Source organism: Ahaetulla prasina, chromosome 4, assembly GCF_028640845.1.
Source record: "Ahaetulla prasina isolate Xishuangbanna chromosome 4, ASM2864084v1, whole genome shotgun sequence".
NCBI classification, from domain to species: Eukaryota; Metazoa; Chordata; class Lepidosauria; order Squamata; family Colubridae; genus Ahaetulla; species Ahaetulla prasina.
Genome location: NC_080542.1, coordinates 114249403 through 114268414, shown reverse-complemented (window position 1 = coordinate 114268414; position 19012 = coordinate 114249403). Strand labels below are relative to the sequence as shown.

General features: G+C 37.1%; 1 protein-coding gene and 1 long non-coding RNA gene across 5 annotated transcripts in view; one reads left to right on the top strand and one right to left on the bottom strand.

Moving 5' to 3' along the window:
• Positions 1-845: 845 nt before the first annotated feature.
• Positions 846-11119, bottom strand: LOC131197438 (uncharacterized). The gene is made up of 3 exons (XR_009154951.1): positions 10751-11119; positions 8830-8865; positions 846-4776 (listed from the first exon to the last, which is right to left on the bottom strand). It is a non-coding gene; the product is annotated as an uncharacterized LOC131197438 (long non-coding RNA).
• Positions 11120-11449: 330 nt separating this feature from the next.
• SDHAF3 (succinate dehydrogenase complex assembly factor 3) overlaps positions 11450-19012 on the top strand; it is a 43480-nt gene continuing 35917 nt past the window's right edge. The window contains exon 1 of one of the 4 annotated variants that reach the window (XM_058181504.1): positions 11450-11601. The gene's annotated coding sequence lies outside the window, so the exon portion shown is untranslated. Of the gene's footprint in view, positions 11743-19012 lie in introns of all 4 variants that reach the window. The other 3 variants (XM_058181506.1, XM_058181507.1, XM_058181505.1) reach the window with 3 other exon arrangements.

The following is a 19012-nucleotide window of genomic DNA, read 5'->3' as shown; positions in this document are numbered from 1 at the left end:
AACAAATAATGAGTTGAATAGCTTGCCTTCAGAAGTTGTGTGATTCATCACTGGAAGTTTTTAAGAAGAGATTGGGCAGCCATTTGTCCAGAGTGGTATAGACTCACCTGCTTGGTCAAGGGAGTTGGACTAGAAAACTTCCAAGGTCCCTTCTAACTCTATTATTTTGTATTCTATGAATTCAGATGGATTTTTTTCTTCTGGTGACAACTGGTTGTAACACTGAGCCTGGGAACACAAAGTTGTATCATGAGGATAGAATTTCCCTGGGCCCATGTTTTTACAAGTTCTCCATAAGGAAGAGGGACAAACTGTAAACTGAAGTGTTGAACCATATATTGACTGTTCCAGTATGTGTTGTCATCCATGAAACAAAGCAGCATGGGGCAAACTCTCTCAGCAAATAGTATCATGTATTTTATTCAATGTACCATAGTAATGTATTTTTAGCTATCCAGCTTTAATTATTACACAGCAGACGGGGTACATTTGGGATTATATGTTCCCTTTCTACTATGAAACTTACTGGGTGGCCTTGGGAAAATCATTTTTTTTCTGCCTGACCTACTATGAAGTGAGGGGTGGGGAAAATAGACAAAATTTGAGCTGCAATGTCATTTTAGACCAGCCGACCTCAACATTCTCCAGATGTGCAGGAGAATAGTTCCCAAGATTTCTAGGCAATATTGGACCAATGAACTTCTGACCAAGAAATGGTAGTTGGGGTCCCTGTCCCCTATGTTGGGGAGACACTAGTCTGAGGGAAGTGGCATGGTTGATTGAAAGATAGAGGAGAAATATTCCAGAATCAGAATTGTGCCAAGATGTTTTTACTTCTCTCTTGCTGTAATAAAGTCATGTTGCCATAATTCTGCATCTTCACCTTCTAATTTAGAGAAGCATGATGGGCAGGGTTTGATTTCCTGGGTAAAATTGTCAAAGTATTCATATTTTTATTACCATGTGCCAAAAGTATGGCTAAAACCTTCGAACCTGAAGCCAAGGGAGGAAGAAGTTCTTGACGTTTAGGAAACATATGCCTAAAGATCTGGATTCAGAAACCTAGCCTGAACATCTTCTTCAGTGGTGATGTTCAATCTATTTTTGTACTTTTCAGCATGGTTTTGCTTTGACTCTCCTGAGGTTATATGGGTGGTTACAATACTGGCAGAGTTACACAAATACTGTGTTCATAGCTCAGCAATCTTTGGATCCGCATTTGGAGTTCAAGGTGGGTGGCATGTCAGCAAATGCCAATAGAGAGGCTACAGCAAGGTTGCTACAGAGACTTGGTGACTCAGTATAGACCCTATGCAAACTCTCAATTAAAGGGCCAGAAGTCTTTTCTAATTACTAAAAAATGATGGGCAAATCTCAGTTCAAGGCAATTACACTAAATGACTATTTTTATCTACAACTCATCATCCACATATTCAGAAATAAATGCCAACCAAAGATGCCTTATGCACAGATTTTTTTTAAAAAAAAGAGTATTTTTTCCTTGTAAAATTGCAAAATTGTAGCTGAACATAATGTAAAGATTAATATGATCTGAAGAAAACAAGAGTATAAATGGAAGGAGGAAATCCATGACCAGGATAGAAAAGATGGAATGAAATATCACTTACTGATTGTACTGATAACAAATATCCTTTAAGCCTTAGGACTTAGAAAAGACTATACAGGCTATATATGGCTTCCCACTAGCTCAAAAATTGGTTCAAAATGGCTGTTTTTCAGACTGCAGTTTCACCATCTTTTCCTTCAAATAAGGTGAGAATAGAGATTCTAGAAGACAATAGCAAGAGCACTTAAACTTATACACTGCTTCATAGCCTTTTTATAGCACTCTCCAAGTGGTTTACAGAGTCAGCATATTCCCTCCAACAATCTGGGTCCTCATTTTATCGACCTCGGAAGGATCAGAGGCTGACTCAATCTTGAGCCAGTCAGGATCAAACTCCTCGAAGTGGGCAGAATTTGCCTGCAATACTACATTCTAACCACTGTGCCACCTTGGAAACAAGTCACTCCCATTTCCTTCCTTAAATGCCTCTCTCACTCCTGGTCCCAAATTGCAGCGCTAAAACGAAGCTCATTCCCCTAAGAAATTTTAGTGACATGATTTCAGGATTTTTTCAGTATTTTAAGAAATTTTAATTGTATAAATAGAGGAGATTTTCGTTTTAGAGGCTTCTGGCTCCCATTTCATTCACATCCTTTAAAAATCCATAAAACAGAGGTAGTAGTAGTGGAAAGACAGACAGATAACTTCCTTTTATTGAGTTCATTGCATCATCTGACTTTATCTCACTTTATCTTTCAACTTTTTGCAGGCTTACATATTTCAAAGAGTGAAACTGGGCTCTTTTACATGCAGAGTATATAATCTACCACTAAATATTTTCCATCTTGGGAGATGGTGACTAGTTGACATATGCAGAGCTAGACTCACCCACCTAGATTCCATCTCTGCCCATTTTTGGGCTTTGCATCTCTTTGCTGTGAGTGGATAAACTAGCAAGTTATTCAAAGAGAATGTAATTTATAATATTAATAAAAGATCTTACTATCAGTCTTCCTTTAAGGATCCTCCAGATGTAGTGCTTCAATTTCCACATTGCCCAACCTATCTGATTTGCAATCATGCTGGTTTATAGGTTATGGAAATTGTATGACACATCTGAAGAATACCAGGTTGGCAACTTTCTTAATTATGGTATAGGGAGAGCAGGCAGAGGTTTTTAAGCAATGTCAAACAATGCTGAAGAGCATTTAGGAAGTTTCAGTGAAAAAGGATGAAATAAGATTGGAAAGACTTACTGTATCTACAAATTCCAGCTATAGCCATGGAATTTTAATGGACAAGTGACTTTTTGGGCCAGTGACTATTTCCCCATCTAACCTATCTTACACTGTTTTTTATTGGTACATAGTGAGGAATGCTTGCAGGAAGGTCAAAAAAGTCAAGATGATGTCCACAATTATGCAAATAGTCTGCTGCTAAATTATGTGCATCAAAATGAGGCTTTGATTGTGTGGTTGTAGCCACGATCTTGATTCTTTTGAGTTTCCCTGCGATCACCCAATAGATGGCCTTGAGTTCCTGGAAAGAAGGCAAGGTAAAAATCTAAAGATTAAAAAAAATATGGCAGGTATTAGCAAGCTTCAACTTGACCATCATTAATGATCTTGTTTCCATTTATGTATCTTTTCTGATTGTTATATGAAAAGGAAGAAGGAAAAGAGTATGACCTATGTTAGAGAACTTCTTTGAAAGCAAAAAAGCTAACTCTTCCAGTTCCTTTTTGCCATAAATCCGATTGCCAAAACTGAAGCAGCCACACAGAGAGGTAAGGAAAACATAAAAATTTAGAAATGGGGGGGGGAAAGTAAACAAAATAATAGTACAGTTCTTTACTGAGAGCAGTGATCCTGCCAAAACAGTCCCATAACTTGCAGTTAAACATCCCTCACTGAATGTGTGTTTAATTAAAACAAGAAACCGGGCAATGAGCTTTCTTTTAATTTTGTTAAATGCAGGTTACTGCCGAATTTAATTTAAAGTCAGCCTTCTAGGCTAAAACTCTGTAACTATAAGCAATCAAAACTTTTATTCTATGAGTGCTTCACCTGGAGGTTAATCCTGATTTATACAGAGGGGCTTCATTTCTGAATAAACATGAATAAGGCAGCCTTTCCTTCCCTAGTGGTTCCCCTTATGTCCTGGACTACCCCTTTCCTAAATGATAACAGTGGCTGGGAGTAATGGGAACCGTAGTCCTACTCTTCTGGCCTGGTGCCAGGTTGAGGAAAATTGGAATTTCCCCATCTAAAGCAAACAGAGATGGGTTAACTGAGGTGAGAGGGATTGGATTTTGCTGTCAAGATGTTCTCAATGTACAAAGGATAAAAGAAAATTCTTGGGCCTTGAGGAGAACCACATATTTGAAGGCAAATATAATTTCTTCAGATTATATTGCTTACTACATTTTGCTGCAAAGAGAAAGGAATATCCACTGTTAAAAAAGAAGTGGGAACAGAAAAAAATGTATCATAGAGCCCTTCCTTTTTAGAATTTCAGCTCTCCCATTTCTTTACTACTATACAACTGTCAATGAAGATTCTATGGTTGTTGAAGATGCTTAATACTAACTAAGCTATTGGGGAAATGTTCTCTCTGAAGAGTTTATTCATTATCCTGAAAGAGTCTTTAACCTTACAGTAAATAAACCATCAAGCTAACACTTCCTGGTTCTCATGAACAAAACTGTTTTCAATACATTCCCCGAACTGAGATCTGTATTAACATATAACAGAGGCCATCCAAGAAACTTGTTACTAGAGATCAAATAGCAAATATATAAAATAGGCTGCATTCCTAGAAATAAATAGCATTAGCTTTAAAGAAACTTCTACCTTTAATTTAGTAGACAGAGCAAACCCAGTCTACAAAACCACGCTAGTTCTTTAGTTTTCTCTATCCATAGGATGAAAGTGATAGTCCTCCTAAACACACACACACACACACACACACACACACACACACACACACACACACAATTGAAGAGCAGAAATAAATAGTTGCTAAGATAAGGTAGGGAAATATGGCTGTTGAGAAGAAATTCTGAACATTGGCCATGCTTTCTCAGCTAATATAGATGGTATGTTTCTTCATTTGAGGTTTCTACATAATTTGGCCAGTATGGTGTTCTGTCTCTTTGTCCATCCGTTCTTCTATCCTTCTATCCATCCATCTCTTCATCTGCATTTACTCTGAAAAGAAAAATAAATAACATGTATATCTCTTTAGAGGCTATATAACAATACTGTATGCACTATGGTTGACAAAACTTATGTAATAATAAACTAATTAGCCATCAAAGTTTCTTGTTATTTTTTTCGTTAAAAGACTACCATGACAACAGCTCTGAAAATAGGGACAGTTTGATCCTGTCTACTATTGGTACGAAACATTTGAGGAATAATTGAAGACACTTCTCTTTGACTGATGTCTCTTATTTTAAGATTTCCTAAAGAATATTGGGGACTTGTATTTCAAGGGCATGTTAGTACCATGTACCCTCTAGATGGGGTAGAGGGTGAATTGGCTTGCAAAGTAGTTTCTGGATTAGCTTGCACTGAATAGCATGATTGTGCTTGGGATAAAACTGGGATTTGGTTGTGCTTCTGGTACAATGACCAAAATGCACCCAAGCTGTCCAATACTGTTCTTATTGTTAGCAAGGAATACTGAATGTGGCATGGGTTCAGTTAAGACTGATAATCTTTCTTAGGCACACTGGGCAACATATTCTGAAGAGTAAAGGGATAAAAGAGTAAAGCACAGCCTGTAGAATGCCAATGATGCTAGTCCAGCCTCGAAATCCTAGGGCCAAATACAAGTCAAGATGCCAACTCTGAATGTTGGCCTCACTAGCTTCTCTGTTCAACTTGATTTGCCTCTTATCTGTTCAGGAACCAATTGTTCCTTAATTGAGATGGCATCTCTGCACGAAGACAATATTTTTAATGCCTACTCTGCTGGGTAATTGATCAGTGAGTATATTGCCTTCCATTTCACTCTCTTCCACACTGGAATTAGTCTAATTTATCTTTGGACTTGTTTTCTTTGAAGGTTTGAAATAGCATTGTCATTCAAGCTATCAGTTGGATGGATTGTTAAGAATGAAAGAAAAAAAAAGTTCTTAGTTAAGAACTGGTTTCTCAATACAATCAGCCATGGAGAGTGAAATGCCTTTTAAACAGAGCTGGTATTCAGCCGCTTCAGACCGGTTCAGGCGAACTGATAATTGAAATTTTGAGTAGTTTGGAGAACTGGCAAATTGCACCACCAGCTGGCTCTACCCACCCTTCCCACCACACTCCACCCTATATATCTTGCCTTTGCCACGTGGCCCAGCTAATCTCCGTGCTTCGCCTCCACGCTTCACTCACTCTGCTCACCAAAGGTAAGCATGCCACCTGCTCCCCTTTCACCTTTGGTCAGGGCCTGGGGACACACCATTCCCTGGCTCTGGCATTGTCCAAGAGCCTCCACCCACTCACTGTTCACCTCAGCTGGGTTGGGGAATGTGCCATTCCCCAGTTCCATCCTTGCCTGAGTCTCCATCCACTCACCATTTGCCTCAGCTGGATCAGGGAACACACCATTCCCTGGCTCCGGCCTCGCCCCTGAGTCTCCGCCCTCTCGTCATTCGCCTCGGCTGTGTCTACGGCCCCCTGGGCTAAAGCAATTTATTTGGCCTGTGGCCTATGACCTTAGGCTGGAGGGCCATGGTGGGGGGCAGCCTGGGCATAGGAAAGCCAAAGCTGTTTGGGAATGGACTGGACGGTTCTTACCTGCAAAAAGTCCCATTCGGAAAGTGCTGCAGTGGAGATCTTGCAGCCGTTTCTTCCGTCCCTTGCTGAGCCTCGGTTGCTCAATGAGACACTCCATGCACTCTCTGGGTCAGCAGCTGCTTCTGTTTACTGCTGCTCTTGCTGGGAGAGCATCTTGTACAATTTAGTAGCTGTGAGCTGCTGCTTTCCTCTAAGTTCCATCTGGAAAGCACTGTGGCTGAGAAACAGCATTCAACATGGCTGTTGCTTCTCTGTGCTTAGAGGAAAGCAGTAGCTCACAGCTGCTAAATTGCACAGGACACTCTCCTAGCAGTGCCGAGAGGAGTAGCTGCTGCTGAGAGCAGAGGTGGACGGGAGCAGGCCCCGAAAGGCTGCTCCGTTGAGCCTCACCACGTGGTGGAAGCCGTGCTCACATTTTCAGCGAACCGGTGGTGAAATTATTTGCTCCACTGATTCTTGCTAAGCATGATCAGAATATGGAAAACAATCCCTACCAACATTTTTCTCAAAAAAGGGGAAGGAAACAGCCTAGAATATAGGCTCTAGATCAATGATGTATTGTATGTTTTAGATGCAGAAGATTTGAGGTTTAATTTCAGGCATTGCCAAATAAAGCTGGGAAATTCCCTGCTTAAAATCTTGAGGAGCCTCTGCAAGTCATGATACAGTATTCTACTAGATGGTTTGATTTAGAAGACGGCAGCTTCCTGCGTTCCAATATTGCTTGTTTATATATACAAGCACCATCTGTTTGTGAATAACTTGAATTATCTGCCAATAAGGGAGAAATGTATCTGATTCAAACAAAAGCTTCAGGAAAACAAACCAGTTACTTGTACTTTGAACTTTGCTTGACATTATGTGTCCTTGGCAGTAACAGGATTCAGACGCACAACTAAAAAGGTCTTTCAGAGGAAAAGGTAAATTTCCAACAGCCTCTGGAAATAAAGAGCTTCTTTTTCCTTTCAAACAAATCTATGCAACTGATCAAATACAGAGACTTAAAATATTTTTTAAATCAACCTACAACTGGTTTGGAGCGAAATAGTTACAAACAGTACTTGTTTGGCATGATGCTGGGGTACATTCTGTGTTGCAATTTTGTGTGATACTTCCCTCTTGAAATAGGATTCCATCGTCTCCAACAGAAAAAAAGTATTGTGTGATATCTAAGAATGTTAATATCAAGTTCATCCACACTGATTTTTTTTTACTTGCCAAGTGATATGCTTTTCTGTGTCAAAGTAATAAACTGTAATAAACTAAAATGCATGATGGAATAACATAGCATGTGCCCTGATCCTGCACAATGGTGTATGAAGTTAAAGAAAAAATGATACTGCTTTCCATTACATTTACAGAAGCCAACTGGACTGTTTCTTGAATTTTGCTTCACCATTACACTACAATAAGATCCTATCCTGACAGCAGCAGATAACTGAGGATTACAAGAGAATGTGTGTGATATCATTGTGTCCAAGAGAGAGGAAATGTTAATTAGTTACTTGTTATTTGAACCAGTTGCTTTACTGCCAATAATATAATCAATTCTACCATTAGTCAAAAATCCGCTATTATAAAGTGACCTCCCCCCCAAAAGCTCATGGTTTCTCTACATGAGACGTTTTTGCTGATCTAACATTGGTACTGACTTAGCTTGTATATTTTCACAGCATTAGTATTCTCTTCAGTCAATTAGCTTAACTTCCAGCATTAGAGTATAGTTTTGCAATATTAATGCTGGAACTGAAATATGGGCTGCTTCTTATCAGCAAGAACTCTTAATTTCATCCCACTTCCCTGCTGTGAAAGCAGCCACTTTGATATTTTACCATGCTTTTTAAAAAAATAAGTGTTTCTTAATTTTGCTTTTTAAAATTAAATGACCCCTTTGTTTCTCCTTCCTTAAAAAAAATGGCACAACAAAGCAGGTCTACAACAACTCACCATGGACAACTCACTGTGGGACAAGAGTTACATTAATATCAAAGAAATAGTTGAATAGAATCATTAAAGCAAGGATGCCAAAGGAGGGACAAAATAAAATGTAAAGGACAAAAATTAAAATATTTTTAAAATTATTTTAAATAATTAAATTGAATTGTTGAATTGGCTCTGGCGAGTTGGCTCAGGTGAGTTGGCTCTGGTGAGTTGGATGAGGTGAGTTGTCCCATTTTGCAACAAAGCATTGATAAACATGAAACTAGGGTAATGCTACATGCCAAATTTGGCACTCTTCTGTTGGTCAATTGGAAGGATTGGGGGTTGATTGAAGGGAAGGAATGATCATTGCAAAAAAGTATTAATGAAGACAGATGCTTCAGAGTTTGCAGATTTCGGGGAGTTAGAATGCCTCTTTGGAAGTGTCCGCTATCCAATAAAGCTTAGAAACATAATTTTTTATATAGGATGACAAATCACTATGTAAATTTAAGATTCATTTCTGGGAAAATGTGTTAAGTATACCTTATTGAGCTCCTGGAGGAAAGATGAAATGTAAACCTACAAAAAAAAATCAGAGAAATAAATAAATAAACTAAATAACAAAATATATGCTGACAAAAACTGAATTTAGATATAACTTTTATTTCAATCATATGATTTTCAGCATTATACTCAGGCTTGCTGACTCTCAAAATATGTGTGAGTTGCACTATTAAAGAAATGACTCAAAATGTATTTAAAGCCACAGAGGTCAAGTCAGGGCTATATATGGGAGGTGACCAGAAACCAAGAGTTCTATAGCAGCAATGTGGTGATCAGAAATAGGTCAGGTCCAGCTTTCTACCTATCCCAAAAAGTAAATAAACAAAACGTAAATACAGAAATATCTGCTGTATGGAAATGCAGTACCAGCATTCTGTAATGTTCCTTAGCATCCTAACAGAAGCACTGTTCTTCATTCTGGGAGTACAGTAATTTCCCTATGAGTGAGTTCTGAAATTTTCTACCATGTACGGTATAGATATTTTGTAGCAGCTATACGAGGAAACAGTGAGATAACTGCTTCCTAAAACCAAGTACTGTTAAAAACAGTAGAATGGCTCTAAAAATGTTCTTTGTTTAGGTTTGACAAAGCTGGGAGAAGGTATTCTCCTGCCCCCAAGTGGCTGCACTGTATAATCCACTTTTGCCATAAACTCATGTATTTCAGGCTTAATTCTGATGAGACGTAGATAGACAGATAATACTAATTTCAGTCAGTGATCAGATGAAACAAAAGTAATTTATATAAATTAAATATAGCTAAAAAGAAAACCAACCAACCAACTATCCATATAACCATCAAAGATTTCAAAAATGGAAAAGATAGATATCTGTATGAATCTACTCTGAGTTCTAATTAGTCAAAACTATTCGAGATTCTAATATTCTAAAACATTTGAATAATTGGAGTTTGCATTTCATTCCCATGACTCAAATAGATATTTGCTTCAAGTGAGGAACCTAACCCACTGAAAAGGCAATGTTAGGTAACAGCCTTTAATGTTTATCCTTTGATGGGACACAAAACACTATTTGCATTAAACACATCAACCTTAGCTCCAGACATTATCTAAATAGCCAGCTTATCATTAAATAAAATAATGTTAAGTGTCTGTGGTATAAAGGAAACCATATATATGTGGCACATAATACATTTCTAATATTTTATTTCATAGTATTAAGTCTATACAGTGTACCCTACTTATTCTCCTGCTTCCATTTTTTCAAAGATATCCCATCTCTTATTTGATTTTTATCTTTTATCTTTTATCCAATTCATTGGGCAGTCAATCAATCTGAGCGACAGATATAAAAGTCCTTTTTCTCCTTCTCCCTCCCTCTTCCCCCACCTTCAATTCAATTCAGAGGAGAATACGGCAGTGCTGGAGTGACAGGAAACACCAAGAATTCAAAGGCTGTAAAAAGATGACACTTTTTCAAAGGAGGAAGGAAAGGCAGAGAATACCATTTATGAAATGATGGGATCAAGTAATTTTAGATACCAGACCAGAGGGCTCTTATGCCTTTCTAGCCATAACTTTGACAGGTGAATAAGCACAATTTTGTTGCAGACAAGAATAATCAAAAGTCAAAACTAAAACATGAACATTATATGGCCCAGATTATAAAATGCTTTTAAAAGAAAGCTTGTATTGTGACAAGGATTTGGCAGCCTTTCTCGATCAGCCTCTTATTGACATCCCACCCGTTTATTTTTTTTTTATTTTTTTTGTCACACAGTATATATAAGCATAAGCATGAAATAACTATACAATATATAAGCATATACATAAGTATGAGTATGTAATAACTATATTAATTGGATATAACGAAAGGAAACAATAGGACAGGAACGGTAGGCACGCTTGTGCTCTTATGTACGCCCCTTTTTTGCCCCCACCAGCTTCTAGGTGAGCTTCTAGGAGAGTATTTGCTCTTCTCATTTTTTGCGGGGGCCTGGCTTTTTGCTCACAGGTCGTGTCCCACGCGAGGGTCGGGATGCAGGAGCAGAGATCTCCTCCAAACAATCAACGTCGTGCGTGTCCCGCTGCCTTTAACACGGAGTTTAACTTTTTCACGGCGTTGCCATCTATTTTGAGAGCTTAACAGAGGCTACAGGTCTGAGCTATGAACCTCGCGTGTAACCGTGCGTGTATTGCCCACGCGGTGTACGGTTCCGCCAGGCCTTGAAAGGACAGCAGTTATCCTGGACCCCGGCTAAGAGACGGTGGGCCGGCCCTTGCAGTCTTGGGCGAATAAGGCAGAGGTCTTCAAATTGGCAGCTTTAAGACTTGTGGACTTCAACTCCCAGAATTCTCCAGCCAGCCAGCTATGCTATGCTATGCTACGCTGGCTGGAGAATTCTGGGAGTTGAAGTCCACAAGTTTTAAAGCTGCCAAATTTGAAGACCTCTTGAATTAGGGAACGCGAGTTTCCCCTCTGCAGATTATTTTCTCGGCAGGTTTAGCTTTTTCGCGGGGACGAGCCGCTAAGCCGGAGAAATAGCTTTGTCCATCTATTTAAGTTTTCCCAAGCAGCGAGCCCCAAAGGAAGAAGACACCAGCCTAGGGCAGAACACGGCGCGGCCTTCCGGTGCTGTGGGCTAAACCCGCCCATGTCCAGCGCTCCGCAGTTTGTCGCCTGGCGGCCACCGTCTCCTCCATTCTAGGCAGCCCCCCCGCCCACTTCAACCGGGCGGAGATTAAGGAACGCTCGGGGAGTCGAATGTCATCTTCTCGGTCGCAACGTCAGGTAGCCGAGCAGCGCAGCTCTCGATCTGTAGAACAGCCCTCCCTTTGTCGCCTGGGCAACGAGCAGTGAACTTCGCCGGGCAGAGTTTGATGGGGCCGATGGGGCCTTGGGGACATTCATTCTGCAGTGGCGAGGTGATAGGTAGATAAATAGATAGATAGACAGACAGACAGATATAGTCTGACATAGATCGATTGATCGATAGATATAGACATAGATATGTTGATAGATATAGACTATTTATTTATTTATTTATTTATTTTGTCACAGTATATATAAGCATAAGCATGTAATAACTATACAATATATAAGCCAGGGGTGAAATCCAGCAGGTTCTGACAGGTTCTGGAGAACTGGTGGCGGAAATAGGGCCTCTGGTGGCTCAACAGGCTAATGCAGCCTGTTATTAACAGCAACTGCTTGCAATATTGCAGGTTCAAGTCCCACCAGGCCCAAGGTTGACTCAGCCTTCCATCCTTTATAAGGTAGGTAAAATGAGGACCCAGGTTGTTGGGGGGCAATAAGTTAACTTTGTATATAGTATACAAAATGGATGAAGACTATTGCCTAACATAGTGTAAGCCGCCCTGAGTCTTTGGAGAAGGGCGGGATATAAATGCAAATAAAATAAATAAAATAAAAAATAAAAATAAATTTTGAGCAGTTCGGAGAACCGGTAGTGGAAATTTTGAGTAGTTCAGAGAACCAGCAAATAGCACTTCTGGCTGGCCCCAGAGTGGGCTGGGAATGGAGATTTTGCAATATCCTTCCCCCCATGAGTGGGGTGGGAATGGAGATTTTGCAGGATCCTTCCCCTGCCATGCCCACCAAGCCACACCACACCCACCACAGAACCGGTAGTAAAAAAAATTGGATTTCACCACTGATATAAGCATATATATAAGTATGAATATGTACTAACTATATTAATTGGATATATATATATACATAGGCAGACAGATATATTCAGACATAGATCGATAAATCAATTGATAGATATAGACAGATATAGATAGATATAGACAAGATATCGATATATTCAGACATAGATCAATAAATCGATAGATATAGACAGACTTAGAGCGATTGATCAATAGATATCTGTTGATAGATTGATATATGTAGACAAACAGACATAGATCGATTGATCGATAGATACAGACATAGATATCTATGTTGATAGATAAATAGATAGATAGATAGATAGATAGATAGATAGATAGATAGATAGATAGATAGATATAGACAGACAGACAGACAGACAAAAAGACAGATATAGCCAGGCATAGAGCGATAAATCGATCAATAGATATAGACAGACATAGATTGATCAATAAATAAATATAGACATAGATATCTAGGTAGATAGACAGACAGACAGACATAGACAGATATAGACAGATATAGATCGATAAATCGATCAATAGATATAGACAGATCAGTTGATCAATATATATCTATGTTGATAGATGGATGGATGGAGGGATAGATGGATATAGACAGACATAGACAGACAGATATATTCAGACATAGATTGATAACTCAATAGATAAATATAGACAGTCAGACATAAATCGATTGATCAATATAGACATAGATATCTATGTTGATAGATTGATAGATAGATATAGACAAACATAGACACAGATACATAGGTAGATAGATAGTGTTAGGGATAGGTAGGTAGGTAGTCTCTCTCTGAGTGAGCATGCATGTGTGTTTTCTGTGTCTATATGTGATTATGTGTCACCAAGTAGTTTTATATCCTAGTAATCATATAGATTTTCTCCATGCTGATGTGCCCCTAATCTGTTCTTTCAAGCCTCCCAATGACGTAACCATTGTAACTGAATGGTGTAACAATGTAACTGAATCCATCCACCTTCCTGCTGATCATTCTCTTCCTCTGTTTCTACTTTTCACAGCGTTGGAGTCTTTTCTTTTTTTCTTTTTTTTTATTGAAAAAGTTTTACAACAACAATTAAATTTTTCCCCTCCCCCCTCCCCCACCTTCCCCCCTCCCTCCAAAACCCCCCTCCCCCCCTCCCGACTTCCCGGAGCAAACACAAGATAGTTCAATAAACAAACAGTCATACATTAAATTTTTAAAATCTAACACAATTATAATCCTTCTCTCTCACATAACCTGACTTCTTCCATTAAAATCAAAAACAACGTCCTTCATTCAAAGGCAATCTGAAATTTCTTAATCTGATATCTATTTTGAATATAATCAATCCAATTCTTCCCTTCATTTAAATATTTTTCTTGAGTACTGTCTTTCAAGAAGGCTGAGATTTTAGCCATCTCAGCCAAATTGGAAACTTTCAATATCCATTCTTCTATTGTGGGTAATTTTTTTTCTTCCAATATTGTCCAATCAACAGTCTTGCTGCTGTTATTAAGTTCAAAATCAGTTTAGTCTCAATCACTGTACATTCTGTTGTTATTCCCAAAAGGAAAAATTGTGGTAGGAACTTTGTCTTCTTCTTCAAAACATTCTGCATAATCCACCAAATTCTTATCCAGAAAGAGTTAATTTTCTTACAAGTCCACCATACATGAAAATATGTAGCATCATCGCAATTACATCTCCAACTTTTCGCTTGCATATCTGGATACATACATGATAATTTCTTAGGATCTAAATTCCATCTATAAAACATCTTATAAAAATTTTCCCTTAAATTCTGTGCTTGCGTAAATTTAATATTTCTAACCCAAATTTTTTCCCATGTTTCCAACATTATTGGTTCCTGAATATTCTGTGCCCATTTTATCATACAATCCTTTATTAAATCTCTTTTAGAATCTATTTCTATCAACACATTATACAATCTCTTTATATGTCCCTGGATTTGATTTTTAATTTGTTTAACCAAATTTTCTTCATTTTGAATAATACCAATTTTTTGATCTTCTTTCCATCTAGCCTTTAACTGTCCATATTGAAACCAAGTATAATTCCTCCCTTCTTCTTTTAATGTATCCAAAGATTTTAGTTGTAAATTTCCCCTCTCATTATATAAAAGATCTTTATAAGTAATCATTTCTTGTTCCTGTTCTATATTTATATTCTGTACTGCGTGCCAAGGACTTGCCCATATAGGAATTTTATAATTTAACTTATAATAATATTTTTTCCAGACACGCAGAAGATAAATTCTTAACACATGATTCTTAAAAGCTTTATCTACTTTCTTATCATATAATAAATATGCATGCCAACCATATAAAAATCATAACCTTCTATATTCAAAATCCTTTCCTTCGTCAAATTAAACCAATCACTTATTACCGAAAGAACAACTGCTTCATAATACAGTTTTAAATTAGGCATTTTAATCCTCCTCTTTCCGTGTATCTTGCATTATTTTCATTTTGACTCTCGCTTTTTCCTTCCCATATAAATTTATTAATTCCAATCTGCCATTCATCCAAATTTTGTCTTTCTTAATTATTGGTATCATCTGAAACAAGAACAAGAATTTAGGCAAAACATTCATTTTATAGCTGCTATTCTCCCAACAAAGATAATTGTAATTTTTTTCCAAGTATTCATTTCCTTCTGAATTTTTTTCCATAACACATCATAATTATTCTTATACAATTTTACATTTGATGAAGTAAGAAAGACTCCTAAATATTTAACCTTTTTTACAATTTCAAATCCTGTTATTTCCTCTAGTTTTTCTTTCTGGTTCTTAATCATATTTTTGGTTAACACTTTTGTTTTATTTTGATTCACTTTAAACCCTGAGACCCTTCCATATTGATTAATTACTTCCAACAAATATACACTCGAATTTATAGGCTGAGTCAACATAACAACCAAATCATCTGCAAATGCTCTGACTTTGTATTCATGTCTTCTAATTCTAATACCCTCTATCTCCCTTAACTCTCTTATCTTATCCAATAAAGGTTCCAAAGATAAAATAAACAATAAAGGTGATAAAGGACACCCCTGCCTTGTTCCTTTCGCAATTTTAAAACTATCTGTCAAACTACCATTAATTATTATCTGAGCTGTTTGCTCTCCATAAATTGCCCTAAGTATTCGTATAAAACCATTTCCAAATTGCATTTTGTCTGTTAATTTAAATAAAAATTCCCAATGCAAATGATCAAAAGCTTTCTCTGCATCCAAAAGTATAAACGCTGCCGGAATCTGATTTTTCTTTTCCAAATATTCCAATAAATTCACTATCTGCCTAACATTATTCCTCATTTGTCTCCCTTTTATAAAACCAGACTGGTCAGTATGAATCCTTTGTTGTACAATTTCCATTAACCTATTTGCCATTATTTTCGCAAAAAACTTATAATCATTATTCAAGAATGAAATCGGTTTATAATTCCCAGGCTTAGTACAATCCTGATCCTCTTTTGGTATCAATGAAATAAAAGTAGTCCTCCATGATGGTGGCACTCCTCCTCCCATCCGTATCTGATTAAATAACTCCATAAGTGGACCAACTATCTCATCCTGTAACTTTTTATAATATTGCTGTAAGTCCATCTATACCTGGGGATTTCCCTATTTTCCTTTATTATCAAAATAATTTCCTCAGAAGTTATAGGCCAATTCAACTCTTCCCTTTGTTCATTAGTTAAACCTTTAACCTTATATTCTTTCAAATATTTATCAATATCCACATTCAATATTGTATCTCTGGCATATAAATTTGTATAATATTCCAAGAAAGCTTTTTTAATTTTATCCTGTTGAAATCTCACTTTACCCTTGTATTCAATTCTTTCAGTAGTACGTACTTCTGTCTTTTCCTTAACATATAAGCCAACCACCTCCCTGATTTATTGGCATTACAAAAAGTATTATGTTTAGCATATTGTATATTGGTTGCCACCTAATCTGCCATTAACATACTAAATTGACTCTGTAATATCTTTATCGCCTCATTAATTTTTAAATCATGTGGATTATATACCAGTAATTGTTGTTTCCTCTGAATTTCCTCTTCTAAATCCCTACGCTGTTTTTGTAATTTTCTCCTCTGTCTACTATTAATATATATCAAATTTCCTCTCATAAAGGCCTTGCTAGCGTCCACACCATTTCTATCGAAGTTCCCTTATTCAAATTATAATCAAAAAATTCTTTCATTTGTTTTTTACATTGATTTACATTATCCTCATATCTAAACAAATTTTCATTTATTCTCCATGATCTTCTTCCTCCTTCATATTGCAACTCCATCCATACCGGACTATGATCAGTTAAACACCTTGGAAATACCCTAGAAAGCAAGTCATTGGTAATTAATATAAAATCAATACGTGAAAAAGATTGATGCCTGTCCGAAAAATAAGTATAGTCTCTATCATCAAAATTCTGCCTTCTCCATATATCTTTCAATTCAAAATCTTCCATCAAATCAAAAAAAGATTTAGGCAGTTTTGCATGCGTAGGAATTTTCTTAGAAAGAGTTCTTTTATCTTTTCTAATATCCATTAAACCATTCCAATCCCCTAATATAATAAATGTTTTATAGTCCCAAAGAGTCAATTTTTCATGTAACAGTTTATAAAAATTTTCTTGTTGTTGATTAGGTGCATATATGCCAATCACAAGTGTCTTTTTTCCTTCTAAAGTCAATTCAATAGCAATATATCTTCCTTGAATGTCCGTTTCAATTAATTTAGCTGATATATTTTTCTTCAAATATATAACTATACCATTTTTCTTATTCAGAGTAGAAGAAACAAAATGTTTACCTAATTTTGAATTAATCAAATATTTCTGATCTGATAATTTTATATGTGTCTCTTGCAAACATATCACATCGTTTTTAAATTGTTTGAAGTAATAGAATATTTTTTTTCTTTTCTGTGCTGAATTCAAACCATTAACATTCCATGTCAAAAATTTATTTGCCATCACTAGTCTCTTGAAGCTTCTGAGCAATTGGCTGAAGACTCTCACTCTTCGGCTTGGCTCCTCCTACAGCTTCAATAGTAGAATCCTGTTCCTGTCTTTGAAGTCGTTCCTCTATCTCCTTATGCCTAATAGCTCCCCTTGTCACTCTTTGTTCTTGAGGTTCTGACATCACAGGTGCAGTTTCAACTTCCCCACTCTGTTTCTCTTGAAGACACTTATCCACTGTTTCTACATCCACTTTCAATACATTAAAAAGAAAATCTTTTCCTTTCAACTCAGTATCAATTCGATATCTCCTGCCTTGAAAAAATACTGTTAAGCCAATTGGAACCTCCCATCTATATTGAATCTGATGCTTCTTAAGCTCTTGTGTAAAAAACCTAAAGTCCCTTCTATCCTTTAACATTTTAGCAGGGATCTCTTTCAAAACCAACACCTCCTGTTCTCCTATTTGCAATTTCTTTTGGTATGTAGCTTGCAAAATCTGATTTCTTATTGTAGAAGTCAAAAAATAAATTACAATGTTTCTTGGGAGCTTTTTCTGCCTCGCTACCCAAGAATTAACCCTGTATGCCTTATCAATTTGAAAATCAACTTCTTGAGGGTCCATTCCAAACATTTCAGCTAAAGCTTCTGATATAACTTTTTCAAGATCTTCTTCCTTCTGATCCTGGAGACCCCCAATTCTCAAAGCCTTCTCCAACATTCTATATTGCAATACCATCACATGGTCCTCATTTTTATCCACTTTATTTTGGAGCTCTCTGACTTTATTATCCAAATACTGATTTTCTTGACTAATTACTTCCACTTTATCCTCCATTACTTCCAATTTTTTTGCCAAACCTTGAAAAGCCATCAATAAATCTTCTCTAATTTTTTTATTAGTCTCTTTAATTTTCTCCCTAAGTTGATCCTTCACACCATGAATATTATTCATAAGTTCTTTAAATCTTTCTTCAGAATCTCTGTTCTGTTCCTTTAACATATCTTCTAAGTTAGTTTCAGACCCCCTTCTCGTCATAGGAACTTTTGGTGGTTTAAAAGCCATTTTAATTTAAGTAAAGTTTCTAATTAGAATTGTAAAATCTCAAAGTCTCAAAAAGTCTCAAATTAAAGTTGTAGAATAAAAACTTTCACCTTGCCTCCTATGGAGAGCTTCTATTCAGCTAAAATCCACAAAGACGAACTTCGCTTTCTCTCACAAGCAGCCTCCAATCCACTTCCTCTCAGATGCCATTTTTTCCTTCACTAATTTAAAGTGAGAAAAAGTTTTCCCCTTTTTTAAAAGTAGAAGTCAGCTCTCTTCTTGCTTGTAATCAATGTAATCAATCAATCTTGTAATCAATCACTTGTATTTGTCCCGTCTGCTTCTAGTATTCAAAACGGAATCAATTGAGCAGAGGTGGGCGTCTTCCTCCCTTCCTGCCTAATTAGCAGGATCGAGCTGAGTCTGGAGTAGGGCTGGGTTAGGCAGGCACCCCTCCGAGACTCTGCATAACAAAGCAG